Source organism: Glycine max, chromosome 8, assembly GCF_000004515.6.
Source record: "Glycine max cultivar Williams 82 chromosome 8, Glycine_max_v4.0, whole genome shotgun sequence".
Taxonomy (NCBI): domain Eukaryota; kingdom Viridiplantae; phylum Streptophyta; class Magnoliopsida; order Fabales; family Fabaceae; genus Glycine; species Glycine max.
The window spans coordinates 38,466,905-38,478,956 of record NC_038244.2 but is presented as its reverse complement, the minus strand read 5'-3'; the positions used below and the strand labels follow the sequence as shown (position 1 = coordinate 38,478,956).

Below are 12,052 nucleotides of genomic sequence, written 5' to 3'. Positions count from 1 at the left end.
CGGTTTCTCAAAAAACCGATGTTCAGTTCAACTCCTTAACATCGGTTTTGTCAAAACCGATGTTAACACTATGAAGTTAACATCGGTTTTTACAAAACCGATGTTAACATATTCATCTTAACCTCATGTTAACATCGGTTATTTAAATAACCGTTGTTAACATTAAGTAGTTAACATCGGTTTTTATAAAACCGATGTTAAGTAACTCCATTTATTTACAAAAATGCCACTGCGCTTTCGATAACATTAGTTTTTGCAATAACTGATGTTAATTGACCGATGTAGAAAGGCTTTTTTTAGTAGTGCCTGTTTATTTTTAATAATAATAGTAAATTTATTAGTCATGAAGAAAAACATATACAATAATATGTATTTGCTGATTTCTACCCAATTTGATATATTATTCAATTTAATTTTATTAAACTACAAACCAAAAACAAAAAAACAAATTATGAGACCTCATAGTATGATAAATAGGAAAATAAACGAATTTGTTATATTCTAAGTGATAGGTAAAAAGTCCAAAATTTTATTGATATTATACATACCTTAGAGTCAAACAAAGTCAAATGCAAAATGAGGACTTGGATAGGTTGGTCATTATTAACAATAGTCCATATTCTATATGATTTGTGTTGTCACTACCTACGAATGGAAGCCAGGGTGTATATCTTTGAGTTGGATTTGTCGTAGCAGAGACAAAGCCATCATATCTGGCATTCAAATAATAAGTAACAATAAGATGGAGAAATGAGACCAGGTCAGAAACTAAACACTAAAGAAATCACTAACAAAGAAAGACATAGAGTAAAGTAATTTCAAATATAATGCTAATAGATCATACCTGCTTCTTGATGAAATGAGTGGGTTCTATCTAAAGAAGAACTGAAAGAGAGAAGCAAGAGAAGCCTTTTGTTGCAACTTCGTGAAAAGTAGTAGAAGAGAAGAGGACACAACAACTACAACTCTCTATTTTTCTTGATGCACGTGAGAGAACAAAAGTAGCTAACCAAAGATGGGGCACAAATAGTCTGGTATAGCCTGCCAACACAGAAAAATAGCCTCTAGTAAATATGTGTTATCAAATCACTTAATATCATTAAGAATAATTAAAATATTCATAACAAGACAAATGTCTTTGGGTTATCATCACACTACATGCAAAGATCATATATGCTTCAATTTGACATATTCAAATTAGTCATATTATGAATGTAAAGATATACTCATATATTGAGACCTTTTATTTGTGTTGGGACTAACAGGAAGTGAAAATCTGTCATATAAAGTGACAAGAGATTAATTATGTCAACATCTTGTTTGGAAGAAAAAAATAACTTTGAAGATGAAAACCGTTTTTATTTGCTATCCTAATTAAGAAGTGGCAACATATATGTTATTTCTTACTCTAGCTTATATATGTTGGGTTCTTATGGTTTAGATGTTAACACATCTATATGTAACCACGTGCTCTTGTTTTACTACTTGTTATCATTCATTCGAATAAATAACTTAAAAATAATCACTCCCATTTTAAGAACTTAATAAATTGTAAATATCAGACTTTTATATATAGACCATTAAACTATAAGTAATATGAAAATATAGTTAGATATGAAATTAAAAGATATGCGATTACAAACCAAAAGGGATGAAACCCTTAACTTTAAACAGATGTGCTAAATGTACCCATAAAAGTCACACAAAAAAAATACAGTTTCCCCACCAATGATTCACTCATCTAAATCCTATTTCAAAATCATATGTAAACCAAAATGCTACATAATGAAATTTCCACCCCTGGAAATCACAATTGCACCAAAAAATTATCTACTAACTTGCTAATTCATTCAATTTTCATTTGTTTAGATAGCTTCGAGCTTGAAAGCTGAACAGAAGCAAGGTCTTCCGCACTAACATCATGAAACTTTGATTCAGAGGATAACCTTTTGGTTGGTGTGAAACATTCCAACATTTCAGGATCATAGTCTACACTACCAAATACAGTTTGCTGCATATTTTGAAACAAAATATAAATATTACATTTTGTTGACCAGATAAATCTATTAACCTAGTTATAAAAAATATACACTCATATGAGTATCATCAAAGTTGTGCCTAGGGGAAGCTGACTTTTCAGCTTGTGTGATAGAAAAATCTTGTATACAGGATCTAATCAATCATTGCAAGGCTGAAACAAACATTAAACCAATCCCATACAACAACACCATATATCATATCACATACAAGTAACAATGCTTTAATAAAAAAGGTTCAATTTCTTATATGAGAATAGAAATGTATATGTTATGATGAGAAAAAAACATATAAATAGAAGAGACAAAAAATTACAACAAACAAACACATCTAAACTTCAGCTTTAAGGCTGAAAAAAATTTCCAATAGAAATTCATCCATCAATCACTATGAACCACACTTTGAGATCTGTCAAAATTGCAACTATACCCACAATGAAATTCCTTTCATGATCTCTTTAATCTCAACCGCCACACAACCATCAAAGAAGAAAAATGAAAATAAGAGAAGTTGAAACTTTATAATATAATAAAACTCAATAGTATATCAAAGATTCACCCAAAAAATAGTGTATCAAATTAAAAACTTGTCACCCAAAATTAATAACTTAAGTAAGACTTGAAAACAATATTACTGAGCACCATCATATTAAAGGTATACAAATCAGACTTGCATCTCACATGTACTTGAAGAAACATGTAATTCTTACTCCAAGCTTCAATATTTCTCTTTTGCCATCAATTTCTTTAGTCATACAACCATTATGCCAATTTGAGAATCCCAAACCGAAAAAGTAATCAAATATTAGAATTGACGGAGTGAAAATAGAAAGGAAAAAAAAGAGTTTGAAAAAAAAAAGAGCAACAAAAGAAGCTTATCACAACCACCACCACCCACAACCACCACCGAACACCACCACCCATATGGAAAAAGTTAGTCATAGATTAAGGAAATAAAAAATTAAAAGGAAATAAAAAAAGCCACGGGGCCTAAAGTAAACAACAAAGTATTCAAAATCTATTGAAAATATAGAGAGAGGACTCTGAAGCTAACACCAAACAACCAACCAAGAAGTTACAATTACAAGATAAATGTAGTAAACAAAAACTCCATGTGATTTAATTCCTGAGTATTGTTTACATTTTGCTCACACCATATTGAAGAAAGATAGGATATGATAAAAGCATATGTCCTTAAATCTAGACACAAGCATTTCAAGATAAGGAATGCACAACACGGATAAAAGCAAAAGACAAAAAGGCACAAAGAAGTGCCTCTAGAAAATTAAAAGTGAGCTCGTCATTGTTCAGTAAAGTAAGTTTTTATTCAAAATTATACATTGCCACTGTAACAAATACGGTAAATGTCATTAAAAAATATAGTAAATATAAGAAGATCATAAAGAAGTTTAACATGACAAATGGTCTAATTATGGCCTATTCGCTTAATAGGAAGAACCTGTTAAATAACCACATAAATATTCAACATCATCGATAAATCAAAGTGAGTTTTGATATTCCCCCTAGACATAGCTAATCAACTTTTAAAGCATGCTAAACATTTTATCTAGTCAATAGAAAGTAAATAACATAGCAGATAAAAAAAATATTAGATTGAATAATGTACTTTGTCAGTCATAATATTCCTAAAGAAAAAACTAACTATATTGCAATAGTTTTTAACAGAAAATTGTGTACAACTTTGATTCTTGTAATTATTTTGTTTGACAAAAATGTATAAATATTAATAATAAGTTATGGTTCAAGTTTTTTGTAAAATACTGACCATTGTAGTAGTCCTGTAAATTAGCAACTGCTACTGCTAATCCTCTGCTAGCAGTTAGCAGTTGCATTTCCTATTGTTGGATCAAGTGGCCTCGAAATAATTAAGAAGGGGGGGTTGAATTAATTATTAATGACCTTTACTAATTACAATTTACCCTTTTTAGGCTTTTACAATACTGTTAAGAAAGTAAAGAACAAAAATATAAATTTAACCAAAAGTAAAAGCGGTAATTAAATTGCACAGCAGAAATTAAAGAGTGTAGGGAAGAAGAAGACAAACACAAGAGATTTATATTGGTTTGACAACAACCCGTGCCTACATCCAGTCCCCAAGCGACCTGCGGTCCTTGAGATTTCTTTTCAATCTTGTAAAAATCCTTTTACAAGCAAAGATCCACAAGGGATGTACCCTCCCTTGTTCTCTTTGAACAACCTAGTGGATGTACCCTCCACTAGAACTGATCCACAGGAGATGTACCCTCTCTTGTTCTCAGTCACAACAACCCAAGTAGATGTACCCTCTACTTATACCACAAAGGATGTACCCTCCAATGTGTTAAGACAAAGTTCTCAGGCAGTTAGTCCTTTGAAACTTTGTGAAGAGGGAAACAAAAGAATTCTTAGGCGGTTAGTCCTTTGAAATCTTTTGTTTATGGGAAATGGAAGAATCAAAAGAATTCTCAGACTGTGTCGTTTTGAATTCTTTGACAAGGGAGAAGGGAGACACAAAAGAATTCAGGCGGTTAGTCCTTCGTTCTTTTGGAAAAGGCAGAAGAGACACACAAAAAGAATTCAGGCGGTTAGTCCTTGGCGAATTCTTTTTGGCAAAGGGAGAAGGGAATGAAAAAGATGAATAGCAAAAGTTTTGTTTTCAAGGTTTGGAAAACCAGAAAACTTAATAAAGCTTTTGCAAAGGAAGAAGAAGAAGAAATTCAAGAGGATGTTCCAAGAGATTCAAAGGATGTAAAAGATTGTAATCGATTGTCTTTAAAATGCAAGTTAAGAACTTGCTTTTATAGACTCTTCATGTCTGGTCAAGAAAACCATTAGGAGAGTTATAACCTTTAGAAAAACTTGAAAACTATTGGAAGAGTTACATCTTTTGATTTTTATTCAAAACTTATCACTGGTAATCGATTACACAAAACATTCTTGTGAAAGGATGTGACTCTTCACATTTGAATTTGAATTTCAACGTTCAAACACACTGGTAATCGATTACCAAATCATTGAAATCGATTACACCATTTTGAAATCAATTGCAACGTTGTAAATTCAGTTGAAAGCTTTTTGAAAACACTCTTTGCTACTGGTAATCGATTACAATAAACTGGTAATCGATTACCAGAGAGTAAAAACTCTTTGGTAAAAGGTTTTGTGAAAAATTCATGTGCTACTCAATGTTTTGAAAAACTTTTCAGTACTTATCTTGATTGAGTCTTTTCTTGATTCTTGAATTTTGAGTCTTGAATCTTGTTCTTGATTATTCTTGATTCTTGATTCTTGAAAACTTGAAACTTGAAACTTCTCTTGAATCTTTCTCTTGATTCTTGAATTGTTCTTGACTGAATCTTGAAATCATTCTCATGGGCTTTTTGTCATCATCTTTGTTATCATCAAAACACCTTGAATCAATCTTGATTCATCATCATGAAGCAATGAATCTTGCTTCTACACCTATAGCTAATGGGACAGGTGTTTCATGTCTTCTTATATCTTCTTTAGCAAATGACCCTAAAAATAAACATAATTGCATAGCATTGACATAATTTGGTTAAAGAGTTGTATAACATTCAAAAGGAATCTTAATTTTTACATAATTTTTGGGCAATCGAAGCAGCATCAACAACACGACTATCATCAGAAAAAAGAGGTGAAAGCTCCATCAGGTCGCCTAGGTTGCTATTGAATTCCATTAAGTATTGTAGAAATTAACAATGATAGGTAAATTTCCTAACACAAATGATGGTAAATTTTTTTTAAAAAAAGGAACAAACTGGTATTACTTTTATCAACTCAATTCTTTGATTAGAAGTTTTTCGTTGAGCATCTGCACTTTGAAAAAATATAACAGAATTAAAAATTAGAAAAATGATTATATTTCAAAGGCAAAGGAGTAACCGACCAACCTATAAAACATAATAATACAAAAAAATGTAAGATCAAAATCCATCCATCAAACATAGTCGACTAATAGAAGAACTCTCTACCTGGAGATGATCACCTATCTTTGTTGTTGTCTGACCAACACTTGAAATTTGTGAATCCAACCTTGCAAAGTTGCCAGACAATCCATCTACGCCTTTCTTTAGCTGAAAAGGAAACAAAAACAAATAGCTTGTTCACTGCTAAGAAGGTTATTGCTCTTCATAATTTTTTCCACGTCATATCTTGTTATATCAAAGTTAATGACAACATTAACTCCTTCGAATTTAATAACAACAGTGTCATAGGCTTCAACGGCTTCCTCTTGGGTAAGAATTAGCTTCCCGTACCAACAATGGATTATTATCATTATTTTGGTCCAAAGCATGAGAATGAGAATGATATCAGAATCTTATAATTAAAAATATTGATTGAAGGTATGATTTGTTTATCCTTATGAGCTAAAAACTTTGATAAAAGCTACCTTCAGGACTAACAATGTTCTATAATATTTAAAGTGGCTCTTGATCAGCCTTATATATGTGACTGAAAAAGAAAAGTTAAAATAAAAAATTGGCTTTTAAGTCATAGAGCTTGCACTAGGTCATTTCCTATTTTGAAACATGTTACATGAAAAAATAATGGTGGCTAGCAAAGGAAATATTATATAAATGTGTGAATGTATGTGTATAAAGGTTTTGATGATGCCAAGGTGTAAGCAACATAAGATTACTTCAAGTCAAAATTCAAGATCAAGAAAACAAGATCAACAGAAAGATAAGACTTAGTTTATTTTTGTTAAAAGAATCTCTTATTGATTGAAAAGGTTTGGCCTTAAAACATAATTTTCAAAATAATCACAAAAGGTTTTAAAATATTTTATCATTTATGAAATAAGAATTTTCCACTGGTAATCGATTACCAGAGACATATTACAATAAAAACTTTTCAAAAAGAAGTTTGAAATTTGAAATTTAAATACTGTAATTGATTACCACTTTCCTGTAATCGATTACCAATAACGAAACTTCAGAAATTCAAATTGAAAAGTCATGACCCTTCAATGTGTAACTGTGTAATCAATTACCAGTAAGATAATTTTTGAAATATATTCTGAAAAGTCACATCTCTTCATAAGTTTTTGAAAAGTTATCAAGGGCCTATAAATATGTGACTTATCTACGAAAATCTTTAGAGTTTTTAAGAACCTTATTGTCTTATTCTCTCAAGAAACAAATCATTGGCCAAGCACTTGCAAATCATTTGAGTATTCTTCTAAGATCTTCAACTTGTATTATCTTCTCTAAAAGAGAGAAAAACATTTGTACTTTCTGAAAAAGATTTGTTGTGATCAAGAGACTGTTTGTCTCTTAAACTGTGATAATCCTGAACACAAGGGAAAAGGATCCCTAGGTGGTTCAGAAGTTGTAAAAAAGTTTTACAAAGATAGTGAAAATCTCAAGTGAGTTGCTTAAGGACTGGACGTAGGCACGGGAAGTGATCGAACCTGTATAAATCAAGTTTGCAATTCTTTCTTCCCTTATCTCATTTACTTTATTGCAATTGATTATGTCTTGCACATTTAAATAACATCAATTAAATTGATGACTGCTACTTCTTCTATACTTTAAATCTATCATACATCATTTAAAAAGGGGATTAAAATTTGTTAGAGGGAAAATTTTGAAACTTAATTCACCTCCTCCCCCCTCTTATGTTATTGAGACCACTTGTCCAACAAGTGGTATCAGAGCTTGATTCTTGTATAAAGTTTAGAAACTTCAAGAATAATTACAGTCTTGTCAAACTTTCTATTTCCTGAAGGAAATTTCATTAATAGGTCTCCTATATTTAATGGTGTGGGTTATCATTACTAGAAAATCCATATGCAAATCTTCATAGAGGATATAGATTTAAACATCTAGGAAGCCATTGAAATCGGTCTTTACATCCCTACAATGGTAGTAGCAAATGCAACTATAGAAAAACCCGGGAAACAATGGGATGAAGAGGAAAGAAGAAGGGTACAATATAACTTAAAGGTCAAAAACATAATTACCTCTGCATTAGGCATAGATGAATACTTTAGAGTATCAAATTGTATGAATGCAAAAGAAATGTGGGATACATTACAAGTAACCCATGAAGGAACAACTGATGTAAAGAGATCTAGAATAAACTCCCTAACACATGAATATGAACTTTCTAGAATGAACCAAAATGAGACCATACATGATATGCAAAATAGATTCACACATATAGTTAATCATCTTGCATCATTAGGAAAGATATTTCCTAACGAGGATCTCATTAACAAAGTACTAAGATGTTTAAGCAGGGAATGGCAACCAAAGGTAACTGCAATCGTAGAATCGAGAGCTCTCGTTAACATGTCTCTTGCAACTCTTTTTGGAAAGCTTCAGGAACACGAAATGGAACTAAAGAGACTAAACCAACATGAAGAAAATGAAAAGAAAAAGAAAGGAATTGCACTTAAAGCCTCATCTTTTATTCAAGAAGAAAGTGACAAAGAGGACTTGAATGAAATAGAAGAAGAAGATGATTTCAGTTCTTCGTAAAGAGATTCAATAAGTTTCTAAGGAACAAAGGAAATCAAAGAAGAACAAACTTCGATTCAAAGAAAAAAGGAGAAGATTCATCTTCTATTCCAAAGTGCTATGAATGTAATCAAATTGGACATCTGAGAGTTGATTGCCCTAGTTTCAAGAAAAGAATGGAAAAATCTGACAAGAAAACCTGCAAAGATAAGAAAGCAAAGAAAGCTTACATCACTTGGGAAGATAACGATATGGATTCATCTGGCGACTCTGAAAATGAAGTCGTGAATCTAAGTCTCATGGCCAAAAACTATGAAAGCGAAGAAGAGGTAACATCTTCTGACAATAACTTATCTATTTCCTTTTATGAACTTCAAGATGCATTCAATGACTTACATAAAGAATCAATCAAACTTGCCAAACTAGTTTCATTTTCTAAGAAAACTATTTCAAATTTAGAAAAAGAAATTTTGAAATTAAATGAAGAATTAGAAAATCTTAGAACTGAAGTCAAAACTTTAAAACCAATTGATACAAAACAATTTTCTACCATAAAATTGATACAAGATAGTAATGAAGCATCTAACTCATGTAAATGTTCTAACAAATTTAAAGAAGAAATCAAAGATCTGAAAAATTCTCTTGCCAAATTTACTATTGGCAAAAATAATTTAGACATTATACTAGGAAAGCAAAGATGTGTGTTTGATAAGGCTGGATTAGGATATAGACCTAACAAACAACAAAAATTGTACAAAAACTTATTTGCATCTACTAAAAAGAATAGTCTCCTTTCTTTACATATTTTTATTGTGGTAAGAAAGGACATAGTGCATCTACATGCTAAAAGAATCTCTTATTGATTGAAAAAGTTTGGCCTCAAAACATGATTTTCAAAATAATCACAAAGGGTTTTAAAATATTTTATCATTTCTGAAATAACAATTTTTCCACTGGTAATCGATTACAATGCCTAGTAACCGATTACCAGAGATAGATTACAATAAAAACTATTCAAAAAGAAGTTTGAAATTTGAAATTTAAATATTGTAATTGATTGCCACTTTCCTGTAATCGATTACCAATAACAAAACTTCAGACATTCAAATTGAAAAGTCATGACCCCTCAATGTGTATTTGTGTAATCGATTACTAATAAGTTGTAATCGATTACCAGTAAGATAATTTTTGAAATATATTCTGAAAAGTCACATCTCTTCATAAGTTTTTGAAAAGTCATCAAAGGCCTATAAATATGTGACTTGTCTACGAAAATCTTTAGAGTTTTTAAGAACCTTATTATCTTATTCTCTCAAGAAACAAATCATTGGTCAAGCACTTGCAAATCATTTGAGTATTCTTCTAAGATCTTCAACTTGTATTATCTTCTCTAAAAGAGAGAAAAACATTTGTACTTTATGAAAAATATTTGTTGTGATCAAGGGACTGTTTGTCTCTTGAATTATGATAATCTTGAACACAAGGGAAATGGATCCCTAGGTGGTTCAGAAGTTGTAAAAGAGTTTTATAAAGATAGTGGAAATCTCAAGTGGGTTGCTTGAGGATTGAAGGCAGGCACGGAAAGTGGCTGAACCAGTATAAATCGAGTTTCAATTCTTTCTTCCCTTATCTCATTTACTTTATTGCAATTGATTTTGTCTTGCACATTTAAAGAACATCAATTAAATTGATTACTGTTACTTCTTCTGTACTTTAAATCTATCATATATCATTTAAAGAGGGGATTAAAATTTGTTAGTGGAAAAATTTTGAAACTTAATTCACCTCCTTCTTAAGTTATTGAGGTCACTTGTCCAACAAAATAAACAAATTAAGATGGTGGGTTTATTTTGAAGGATTGAATTATTGACAATGTAGGAATGGTGGGTTTAAATGAGTGAATGATATTCATGTTGATATTGGATAATATAAAAAGTTGAATATGCATTTGAGGAGGAATTGAAGGAGAAAGCAAGAGGAAGATATGAACCTGGCCTTGTCCTTGTTCCTAAATAGCCTTCTGGAAAATTTGTTCAATATCTACAGTTTCTATTAATTTGTCAATTGTTTGTACATAGTTATGTGATTAGAAGACAAACTTTTAAAAGACATATCCATCAGCTTTGCATCATCAATTGATGAATAATAGTTAAGAAAAGAAAGAATACCTCCTCATCAGCTCTTGTGCCCGTAACTGAAAATCATGAAAAACATAGAATAAAAACAAATTAACTCTGTTTGAATGAAAATCAATGGTATAAAATAGAATACAACCACTAATGAGTAAACAACTCAAACTTGTAAAAACATGTCTCTCAACCACCTCGTGATACTCTTGATGGATGTCCTTTTTCAGGGTCTGCAAAGATGTTCAAAAATGGACTTAGGTCTGGTGAGTTGAAAGAATAGAAGAATAAAAAATATATATATAAAAAATGAGACTTCCGGTTTCTTTTTTTAAATAACTAAAAAATTAATACAAGGTATAGATGAGATAGGTCCAATAAAACATTAAGCCAAAAATAATGATTCAGAAGGCCATCAATGAAATCCTAGTAGGAAAATCCCCAGGTTTACTCATTATGATTCAACATAGGTTGCATATTCATATAAGTGGAAAGCCATGAAATATGTGGAAAAATTATCATGTAATCACTAATTATATGTAAGATAAGTTAGACCACAAGCCCACCACAAAAAATTAACATGAATTTTATTGTAATAATATTTAAGGATTAAAGAAGCTCTGGTACAAAAGTCTCCTATTACAAACTTGGTTCATAATATAAAGAAGTTTCATTGACTTTTGGCATTTAGATTGAGATGACAACACCTTCCTTTACTCTTGATTTATCCTTTTTAAGCATTCCTTAATTAGTTTCCAAATATATATAATATATAATCATTTCCTATTTTGGTCATTTCCTATTTTGAAAATTGTTAATGAACAAATTATTATATAAATAAAGAGGTTGCCTACTTGTTCCTACAACTCAATAAGTTTCTTATCTTTGTCTTGAATATGTTCTTGCAGATCATGTATATGTTTTATATGCTAAGCTCGTTCAGCTTCTGAATGATCACGCTCCATTCTACAAAATGTTTTACCCTGTAAATGAACAAATATTTTCTTGAATATGATTGCTTATCCTTAAGCTAACAGCTTTCAACAAACTGCTTCATTGTCTAATTTAGTAGTATGGAACTCTGTCTTTCTCTTTTCATTTTCCTTTCCAGCTCATAAATCGTGTGCTCCCTTTCACAAAGTTTCTCATGCTTGTTGGGCCAAACATTTTGCAGCAACAACAAAATCAAATACAAAGTAAACAAAAATTTTGACTTTGGAGTGAACTCCAATTTCACTCAAACAAACACAAAACAAAAAATAAATTACCTGCACGGACTAAGACAAGAGTGGGATCGACGAAGAGAAGGAGAAGGAAGTGTAGAAGAGAGAGATGAATAAGAATTAAAATGAGGGATAGAAAATCAAGAAAAGGTGAAGCCCAAAATTAAAATTAAAATTTG

General features: G+C 30.9%; 1 long non-coding RNA gene across 1 annotated transcript; it reads right to left on the bottom strand.

The window, feature by feature from the left end:
• Nucleotides 1-1,592: 1,592 nt before the first annotated feature.
• On the bottom strand, nucleotides 1,593-12,052 carry LOC102667626 (uncharacterized). Its single transcript, XR_003267949.2, has 6 exons — nucleotides 11,919-12,052; nucleotides 10,848-10,883; nucleotides 10,693-10,718; nucleotides 10,515-10,564; nucleotides 6,032-6,133; nucleotides 1,593-2,011 (listed from the first exon to the last, which is right to left on the bottom strand). It is a non-coding gene; the product is annotated as an uncharacterized lncRNA (long non-coding RNA).